Source organism: Phoca vitulina, unplaced genomic scaffold, assembly GCF_004348235.1.
Source record: "Phoca vitulina isolate PV1807 unplaced genomic scaffold, GSC_HSeal_1.0 scaffold7, whole genome shotgun sequence".
Taxonomy (NCBI): domain Eukaryota; kingdom Metazoa; phylum Chordata; class Mammalia; order Carnivora; family Phocidae; genus Phoca; species Phoca vitulina.
In genome coordinates this window covers 26,622,797-26,633,368 of record NW_022589710.1, presented here as the reverse complement: position 1 = coordinate 26,633,368, position 10,572 = coordinate 26,622,797, and positions in this window count along the sequence as shown.

Genomic DNA, 10,572 nt, shown 5'->3' with positions numbered 1-10,572 from the left:
ATGGAGCACTGGGTGTTATACACAAACAATGAATCATGGATCACTACATCAAAAACTAATGATGTAATGTATGGTGATTAACATAACATAATAAAAAAAAAAGGCTCTTTCAAAAAAATCAGTAAAGCTAATTCAGGGCAGCTTCAGCGAGAATGGAAAAAACACAGTATCATGTACTAAGCGAGACCTACATATATGTTTTCCTACAAGGGGACATTTTGAAAAGCCACTGTTTGTTTTGGGGCGGGGAACAGTACCAGTTAATCTGTACCAAAGATGGGGAAAGGGAAGCCAGCTCTTCACAAATAGCCTCAACAGGAAAGAAACTTAGCTAATGAGAGCACAGAATAGGCAGAAAATTGGAGACTGTTTTGAGGTCATTTTTGTCACTCAGGTTTGAGTTTTATTTCTGAATCTCCAACTCAAGAAATAATTTTGTATAAACAGCCTCTGTCTTCACACAAGTTTGCAAATGCTTCAGTTTCAGGTATTCTCAAAAGAGGCCCGACTGTCTTGTCCTAAACGCGTTATCTTTTTTTTTTGATTGGGTTTTAGCCTCGTTTCATCGCTCCACGTACTTGCCATCTGGCAGTATTTTAGAAACTTCCTTTTGCTTTCTCATAAATTTTGTTGAAAGCAACCACATAATGAAGAGTAAAGACCTTCTACTTAGTCTTAGCGGGAAGCCGGAACTAAGTTCCCTGTGACGCCCCTGTCCAGGCCCTGCTGCACTGTAGATGGAGGTCTACACTGTCTACTTGACTCTCCACACGCCCAGAATTCTTCCTATGAAGATCTTTAAAGAGGGAAGTGGACAGATGTTTTCTTTAATCATCACTGGTTAAGACAAATCTGTGGAATGCAGGCCTTCTAGTTTTGTTTGCTTTTTTTTTTTTTTAAGGCAAACAACACGAATTAACAATGTTTCCTCTAGTCCCAAGAACTGCCTGAGATCAAACCATGTTGATCTCTAAACAAAAATGACTTCTAAACCTATGAGATTTGATTATAAACCTTGCCCTTGATTTTATTCTAGGAAATTACACTAAGAGGCGCCTGGGTGGCTCAGTCCTTTTAAGTGTCTGCCTTCGGCTCAGGCCATGATCTCAGGGTCCTGGGATCGAGCCTGGTGTGGGGCTCTCCACTCAACAGGGAGTCTGCTTCTCCCTCTCACTCTCCCTCTCTGTCTCAAATAAATAAATAAAATCTTAAAAAAAAAAAAAAAAGAAAGAAAGAAATTACACTCAGAAGCTGTGTTCCATAAAAACCCGGGATATATAATCTTTTGCAATCTGTTAGGCAACTATTTTTAAAAGTGGGTGGGGGAGGGGAGATGTGTATAATAGCTGTTTGGCACGTAATTAAGTTCCATCTCCAAATACAAGGTCACAGATCACTGGAGGCCAGTCAGCTCATTTTGTTCTAGGAGATCTACTCATTCAGATGTACTCCTCAGTGAGGCAGGTAAAGCTGCATGGCTGACTATTCTTCTGAGAAAGGGAAGAAACGCTTCTGGAGCTGAAAACAAAAGTAGCTTGCTGAAGCTGAAGAGGGAGCAGTAGAGGCAAGGAGCTATTATATTTTTAATAAATCTCACATTCTGAGCACTGAGGAGAACAGCATATTAAGTGATTCAGGGCCCAGAGACGAAAAGACTTTATAACCATGACAGGCAGCACAAGTACGCAAGAAGTTTGGTACATGCCACACGGCCATTTATGACTAACTGCCAAGGGGCTGATGGAGGTGATAAGTGCTCACGAGTCACAGAGTGCTGGGGGTCAGAGCAACCCTGGGAACTGTCTGACTAGGGGGACCCCAGCCGGCAGGCCTTGAAGGATATGGAGAAAAGTGCGGGGGGAGGGCAGGACGGCAGGAGGGTTAGAAACAAGGATCCATCCAGGTCAGTGAGAAAATCTCAGTCTTAACATGAGGCAACAGCAGGTGCTCAAAAAATATTTGTGAAAACATTTAATCCCTAAAAATGTTTAAATATTTAATTCCTAAGTATTTTATCCCTAAAAGAGGGATTTTTTTTCTTTAAAAAGAAACTGATTAAAATACTCAAACAGAGAGATCCTGTGAGGTAATTTAGTATGTTTTTGAGTTACTCAAGTAAAGCAAAATTAAGCCAACTGTTTCAGAAGTACAGACTGGGAAACCAGAATATGAGGGAGACAAACTACGGAAAATCATCCTGAAGAAACCAGAAAATAATATGCACATGTGAAGCGTCGGCTAACACTTTAATTAGCATAAATTCTCATATTATTAAGAAGCAGTGGAGGAACAAAGATGAGAAACCTCAAAAAAGTTTTACAGAAGTACAAGATAAAGGAGTAGAACACGTTGAAGCTTCCAAAAACGAGATGTCACAGAAGACCCATGGGAAGGCCAATTCCCATTTTAAAAGATGCTCCTTACATTTGAGGAGAGAGGGGAAAGGGCCAGAAACAGACATGAGCATGTGAGCACGTCCTCAGGGGAGGTCTGAAGGAAAGGAGAGAAACCACCCCATCCAGCAAGGCTGCTGAAGCGTGGGAATCTCGGCAACACGGTAAGGGGTGTGCGGAGAACTTTGACCCTGAGCAGATGTGCCTAAATCTGCTTTTCTAAAACAAAATATATTGTGGTGTTCGGAGAGATCTCTGTAAAGGATTTGGAAACATGATCACCACAATTAAGTCTTCAAAGCCAGCTCTTTCTGGCAAATTCCATTTAGGTCCTCTAAGGAAAAATGACACCAAAAACCTAACACTATAACCAACACTATGTAAAGCAAGAAAAAGAGACCAGTGGGGTCCTTCCCATTCCACAAGGCCCGCGCTCAAGACCTCTTGGAGAGGCCTTCCTGGACAACCCCCTGTGTCCCCACAAGCTAGTGTCTCCCAGCCCTAGAACTAAGAGGGCAATGCTCATCCCTACCTCCCAGTGCCTCTGATGTATTCCTTGAATAAATGAGGGAAAGAACTGCAGCCACAAAGAAAGGGACTAGCCTTTAACAATGTGAAAACATGGAGGCGACAGGACAGTCGCTAAGGGAAGAAACTCAAGGAACGATACTACAGGCCTGAGACTGAATATGGTTACATGCTTGCTTTTTTATTAGCCAGCTGAGGATTATTTATTTTGCTATTTTTAGCTCCAAAAATCTTAGCCTTCTCTCCCTACCACTAGCTGTTTTGAAGTCAGATAACAGAGCCAATTTAAATACTAGCGCAAGCGAAACATCCCAGACACAGGTGCTCTTTATTTTATTTTATTTTTTTAAAGATTTTATTTATTTATTTGAGAGAGAGACACGGCGAGAGAGAGAACACAAGCAGGGGGAGCAGAGGGAGAGGGAGAAGCAGGCTCCCCACTGAGCAGGGAGCCCGATGCGGGGCTCGATCCCAGGACCCTGAGATCATGACCTGAGCCGAAGGCAGACGCTTAACAACTGAGCCACCCAGGCACCCCACAGGTGCTCTTTAAAAAGAAAACAGTAACTACAAATTCAAAAAACAAACAAACAAGAAAAAAAGATTTCAGGATTGTCTGTGTTACTGTTTTACATGTTTTATGTGAGGGATTTGAAGATGGTGTCATGGAGATAAAGTTTAGGTGGTGATGGTCAAGTTAAACCTGAAGCCAAAGGGCTCACTGCAAGGGCAGGGACCCTCGTGTGATTTTTTCTCAGGCGCACCTTCCCCTGTGTGACCCCACTGTGTCTGTTCCCCAAACAGCGGGCACAGTCCTGCTCAAATTAAACAGAAAACAAACTAAATAAGAATACATTTTTTAACATGATCTCTGCCACATTTTCCCTCCACGAGTGATAATAACCAACATTTATTGAGCAAGAACTTTGCAAAGCACTTTACACATATCTCATCTCACTGAAGCCTCACAAAGGGAGCTAGCTGGACTATGGAGAAACCAAGGAATTTTGTCAAAGCCATGCAGCTAACAAGTGGTTCTAAAGCTCGTGATCTTAAACCACTGCTGTTCTGCTCCATTAATATGGACAACTGAATATTACCCAAGAAAAGTACAGCAACAAGAACAATCTATTATCCATCCATCCAATTAACTTTTTATATTTCATAAACACTTTTTAAATCTTTTATAATAAAAAATTCAAACATAGATAAAGTAAATGAGATAGAATGCCCATGTACCCATCACACAATTTTAACAATTACCAATATCCTGCCATTCCTGCATCATCTTTACCTCAACCTACTCCTCACTCTATTATTATTTTTTGCCCCTTCTTGAGGTAAAAATAAACATATACTGAAATGCACAAATCTCAGCTGTACCATTTAACAAATGGATACCTGCATTTAGTAATCCATACTTCTCTTATAATTCAGAACATTTCCATCTCCCAGAAAGTGCCTCCACATCCTCCCTAGTCAAATCCCACCCCCAGGGGCAACCACTGCTTTTGTTTATTTTTTCCACCTTATTTTTGCCTCTTCTAGAATTTCTATAAATGGAATCACACAGAATGTCCTCTTGTATCTGGCTTTTGCTCAGCATATATTTGAGATCTATCCCATGTTGTTAAATGTATCACTGGTTCATTCCCTGTATGAATACAACACAATTTGTCTATCCAGTCTTCTATTGATCCACATTTGGGATGTTCCCATTCTGGAGCTATTACAAATACAGCCACTATGAACATTTTTGTACAAGCCTTTTAATGAACATGTGGTTCATTTTTCCTAGGAGTGGAATTTCTAAGTCAAAAGGTAGATAAAACTGCTAAACCTTTTTCCAAAGTGGATGTACTATTTTATATTTCCACTGTAATGTATAAGAGTTGCTTACAGCCTCACCAGCATTTGCTGTTGTCAGTCTTTCTACTGGGTACAGAGCACTAGCTCATTGTGGTTTTAATTTGCATTTCTCTGATGACTAATGATGTTGACCATCTTCTCATGTGCTTACTGACCATTCATACATTTTTTGTGAAGCACTGACTTAAGGTTTCTGTCCATCTTTTAAAAAGTGGATTGTGTGTTGTTGTTGTTTTTTAATTTGAGAGAGAGAGCATGCACACTCGTGTGAGCAGAGGAGGGTCAGAGGGAGAGGGAGAGAGAGACTCTTGAGCAGGCTCCATACCCAGAGCAGAGCCCGCCATGGGGCTGGATCTCAGGACCCTAAGATCATGACCTGAGCCAAAATCAAGAGTTGGATGCTTAACCGACCAAGCCACCCTGGCACACCAAAAGTGGATTGTTTTTATTACTGAATTATACAGTTCTTTATATATATGTGTGTGTGTGTGTGTGTATGCATATATATATATATATATATACACACACACACACACACAAATACATATATATTCAGGATACAGATCCTTTATTATATATACATTTTGCCACTCCTTTCAGGCTATTGATTATTTATTTTCTTAATAGTGTTTTTGATAAAAATATTTAATTTTGAAGAAATACAATTTATAAATTTTTCTTTTGTGGTTATTGCTTTCTGAATCCTATCTAAAAAATAGTTGCCTATCCCTACTCCATGAATGTATTCTCTCATATTCTTTTTCTAAAGCTTTATAATTTTTAACTTTTACATTTAGGTCCAGGCTCTATCTTAAATGAAGTTTTATATATGATGTGGGATATTGGTTGAAGTTCATTTTTTAAACATGGTTATCCAGTTATTCCTGCACCATTTGTTGAAAACATTATTGTTTCCTCACTGAATTACCTTGCTCCTTTGACAAAAATCAATTGCCCAGTAAGTGAGGGTCTATTTCTATCCTTATACCACACTTTTCTCTCTTCTGACATTACCACACTGTTTTGACTATTGCATCTTTGTACTGTAAATCTTGAGTCAGATAACTTACATCCTCTACCTTTATTCTTCTTAAAAACTGTTTTGGTAAGTCTAGATCCTTTGCAGTTCTATATAGAGTTTAGAAACATCTTGTCAGTTTCTACATTTAAAAAGCCTGCTGGAATTAAGATTGAGATTGTATTCAATCTCTATACTACTTCCGGGAAAACTAACATTTTGACAATATTGAGTCTTCCAATCCATGAATGTGGTATTTCTTTCCATTTATTAGAGTCTTTTTTTTTTTTTAGCAAGACTAAGCCTGTATTTACTTGACAGAAACAAAGTTATTATTATTATTATTATTATTATTATTAAAGATTTATTTATTTGAGAGAGAGAGAGTGCATGGGGAAGGGGCAGAGGGAGATGCAGAGAGAGTCTTAAGCAGACTCCCTGCTGAGCATGGAGCCCAATGCAGGGCTTGCTCTCACCACCCTGAGATCATGACTTGAGCCGAAACCAAGAGTCAGACACTTAACCAACTGCGCCACCCAGGCACCCCCAAAGTTATTATTTTTTTAAATAAACAACCTCATTGAGACATAATTGATACCAAAAAACTGCACATATTTAATGTATGCAATTTTATGAGTTTGGACATACCCATATTCCCATGCTACCAAACTGGAATCTTTAAAAGAAAAATGTTGTCAAAAATATCTTATCCCAAAGTTAAAGCTGCTTTCTATTTCATTCTACCCTACTCAAAAACTTATTAGCTATTGTATTATTTTAGTCAGAGATTACCTCAAATAATAGTAATAATTCCAAACAGAGAAAAATGTAAATGTAAATGTACATCAATTTACATCAAAATGTAAATAAGGGAACTATATGAGCTAATCAAGCAAGACAACCACGACTGTGTTAAAGCATATTTTTTGTTTGTTGTATACATTTTTTTAAGCAGCATGTTAAGGGGATGGTCATACAGGCTATCTAAGAGTAAGGGAAATTAGTCACAAGATTTGAGGTCCTGAAGTTGGACAACATAAGTTAAAAAAAAAAAGGAGATGCTGGCTAAAAGATAATCAAAAGTGGAAACCCCAGCTTCCTCATGATAGCACAAGACAGCCTCTCTCATTAACTTTTTTTTTTTTTAAAGATTTTATTTATTTGACAGAGAGAGACACAGCCAGAGAGGGAACACAAGCAGGGGGAGTGGGGGAGGGAGAAACAGGGTTCCCGCTGAGCAGGGAGCCTGATGCGGGGCTCGATCCCAGGACCCCAGGATCATGACCTGAGCCAAAGGCAGACGCTTAACGACTGAGCCACCCAGGTGCCCCTCTCATTAACTTCTGAAACATAGTCAAGTGTGATTTGTTAGAGAAAAAGCATTGGCTAGGATGGTATGTGGTATCTTATACTCTAGTGTCACGAGTCAACTCTCTTAATAACAGTAAGAACAGACCAAGAAGTGACAGAGAAGCAATTCTGTAACAGAAGAGGGAAAACCTTAGTGGGGAACTAAGAAAGGATGGGTTTGGCCTCAGTGGTACTTTTTCTGAGACTAACATCCAGCAACGGTCAAGTCTTCTGCGGCCACATTAATGAGACTACTAAGGTATTAATGATGTACAAACTTTGAATGTGATCTGGATACATCTTTTCCTTTGTGAATAAAAGGTGCTTCAGAGATAACTGAACCAAGTTTTAAAACTGCTTTTCTCTGCTGTGTAGTAGAGAAGATTTTGACTAGACACAGAAGCTTACAGGATAGAATGTCAGTCTTTAATAATTTTAAAAACATCCTAATTCTTGAAATGTATCAATTTAACTATTAAAAATATCCAGTACTCGCCAGAGGTATCTCAGCTTCATGGTATAGTGTACATTTTAAATGTACCTGCTATTTAAATTTGCATAATTAACTCAAATTACAATAATTACAAAATCACGACAAATCCTAAAGAGAAGTGTGTGTGTGTGTGTGTGTGTGCGTGTGTTGGAGGTAAAGGTGAGGGTCACAGAAAGAAAATCCTCTGTTAGGTGTTTTTCAGCACTGTAGTCTTGTCATTTTTTCCCTAAAAGAAGGATTGGACAGAAAATAACTAAAAGAAATATGGCCAGGTCTGGAGAAACATATGTTATTGCTTTAAAATGAACATGAAAGAGATGGGTCTGGGTCATGCACACGCACATCTATGGATTACTCATGCTCTCTTCCAGAGCCTATCCCTGACACAGCTGTGAAGTAGGCAAAATTTATCTTTAGATTCTCCTACTTCCCCTTCTGGGCTACAATTTTCTCTTCTGCTCAATGCCTCATGCAGTCCACAGTAGCACCAAACCCAGGCCTGCCCTGTTTGGAATGTGGCCTTTTCCTTAAAGCAGTGTTTTTCCTTTCCCCTCTTGCTCTACTTCTCTCCAATCCTCCAATAAAGTTGAAGTTAAATTCTCTTCTTCTCAGTTAATCAACTGTAAGGAATGTAATGTAAATTAATTCACACTGGCGTGTAAATGACTAGTGTTTTTTTATTCCTCCCATGTGTACTAGCATTCTAGAGGTTTGTTAAACTAAAGGAATATATTCCTTAGGAGGAAACCTCAATCTGTAGGATACCCAATGAAGAAACTTTGGAGAGGTCTGGGTTTCCTCAAACCATACAAGCACCATCAGACTGGCAGAATTCTTCATAGGGCCAGGCCTTGTCACCCCTAATAGAGGTAAAGTCACTGCGCCCATTGACTAGCAAAGAGCCGGTGAAAAACTGTGGTGGATGCACAGATTTTGAAAACCTATTTAAAAGTGAAATGCACATCTAAAAGTAATGTAATTCCAACAGTTTCCTCTTCTCAATGTAAGATAAAACTGAATGATAACAAGGGTGCCAAGACCATTCAATGGGGAAAAGACAGCCTTGAACAAACAGTGCTGGGGAAACTGAATATCCATAGGCAAAAGAATGAAACTGCTCCCATACCTTATACCATATACAAAAATTAACTCAAAATGCATCAAAGACCTAAAGGTGAGACCCAAAACTATAAAACTCTTAGGAAAAAAACACAGGGAGAAAGCTTCATGACAATGAATTATTTGATATGACACCAAAACACAGACAACAACAACAAATAAATTGTACTTCATCAAAATTTAAAACTTTAATGTATCAAAGGATACTATGAACAGAGTGAAAAGGCAACCTATAGAATGGGAGAAAATATTTGCAAATCATATATCTGGTAAGAGATTAATATCCAGAATATATAAAGAATTCCTACACTCAACAACATAAAAAACCAAACAACTCAATTTAAAAATAGGCAAAGGACTAGAGCAGACATTTCTCCAAAGGAGATATACAAATGGTATATATAATCACATGAAAAGATGCTCAACATCATTAATCATCAGGGAAATGTAAATCAAAACCACAATGAGATATCACTTCACACCCATCAGGATGGCTACTATGGAAGGAAAGACGGAAGGAAGGAAGGAAGAGAGAGAGGGAGAAAGAGAGAGAGAAAGAAAGAAAGGTTGACGAGGATATAAAGAAAATGGAACTCTTGTGCATTGCTAGTGGAAATGTAAAATGTAAATGTGGAAAACAGTATGATGGTTCCTCAAGAAATTAAAAATATAATTACCAAATGATCCAGCAATTCCACTTCTAGTATACACCCAAAAGAACTGAAAGCAGGGACTCAAACATATTTTTACATCCATGTTCATAGCAGCATTATTCACAAAAGCCAAAAGCTGGAAGCAACTCAAGTGTCCTTTGACAGATGAATGTATAAACAAAATATGGTATATACATATACCATAAAATGGAATATCACTCAGCCCTAAAAGGGAAGGAAATTTTGACACATGCCATAACATGGATGAATCTTAAAGACATTATGCTAAGTGAAATAAGCTTGTCACAAAAGGACAAATGTTGTATGATTCCACCTCTATGAGATGCCTAGAGTAGTCAAATTCATAGAGACAGAAGGTAGAACAATAGTTGCCAGGGACTAAGGGGAGGGGGTAATTGGGAGTTAGTATTTAATGGGTATAAAGTTTCATTTGGGGATGATGGAAAAGTTCTGGAAATGGATAGTGGTGAATGTGCATGTACTTTCATGCCACTGAATTGTATACTCAAAAAGAGTTAAAATGAAAAAAAAATTTTTAAGTTAGAATGATAAATTTTATGCTTACCACACACACACAAAATTGAACAAGCTTTTGAGGTGATTACCACACAAACTCAAGTTTATAATCTAAAATATATGTCCAATTTTTAAAAAATATTTAATACTAAAAAAATACATAATACTAAAAAAAGGTGATCTGATTCTTCCATTTTGACTCTGGGACATGCAACAATAAGGACCTCCCAGTCTCCCCAGATCTAGTTTTTGTTGTTGTTGTTTTTTAAGTATAACTAACATACAGTGTTGTATTAGTTTCAGGTGTACAATATAATCATTCAATACTTCTACACATTGGGGCAGCTGGATGGCTCAGTTAGTAGAGCATGAGACTTTTGATCATGGGGATGTAAGTTTGAGCCCCATTTTGGGTGGAGAGTTTACTTAAAAAAACAAATAAAATCTAAAAACAAACAAAAAACAACAACACTTCTACACATTAAGCTCTGGCTGGCCCAACTGCCGATGCTGCTGGCCCCTGGCAGCATTTGTGGCCACCCTCAGAAGAAAGACCCTGGGCCGTTACAGAGTAACCCTGTGTGAACTGCTTCCCAACCACAAGTCTGAGAA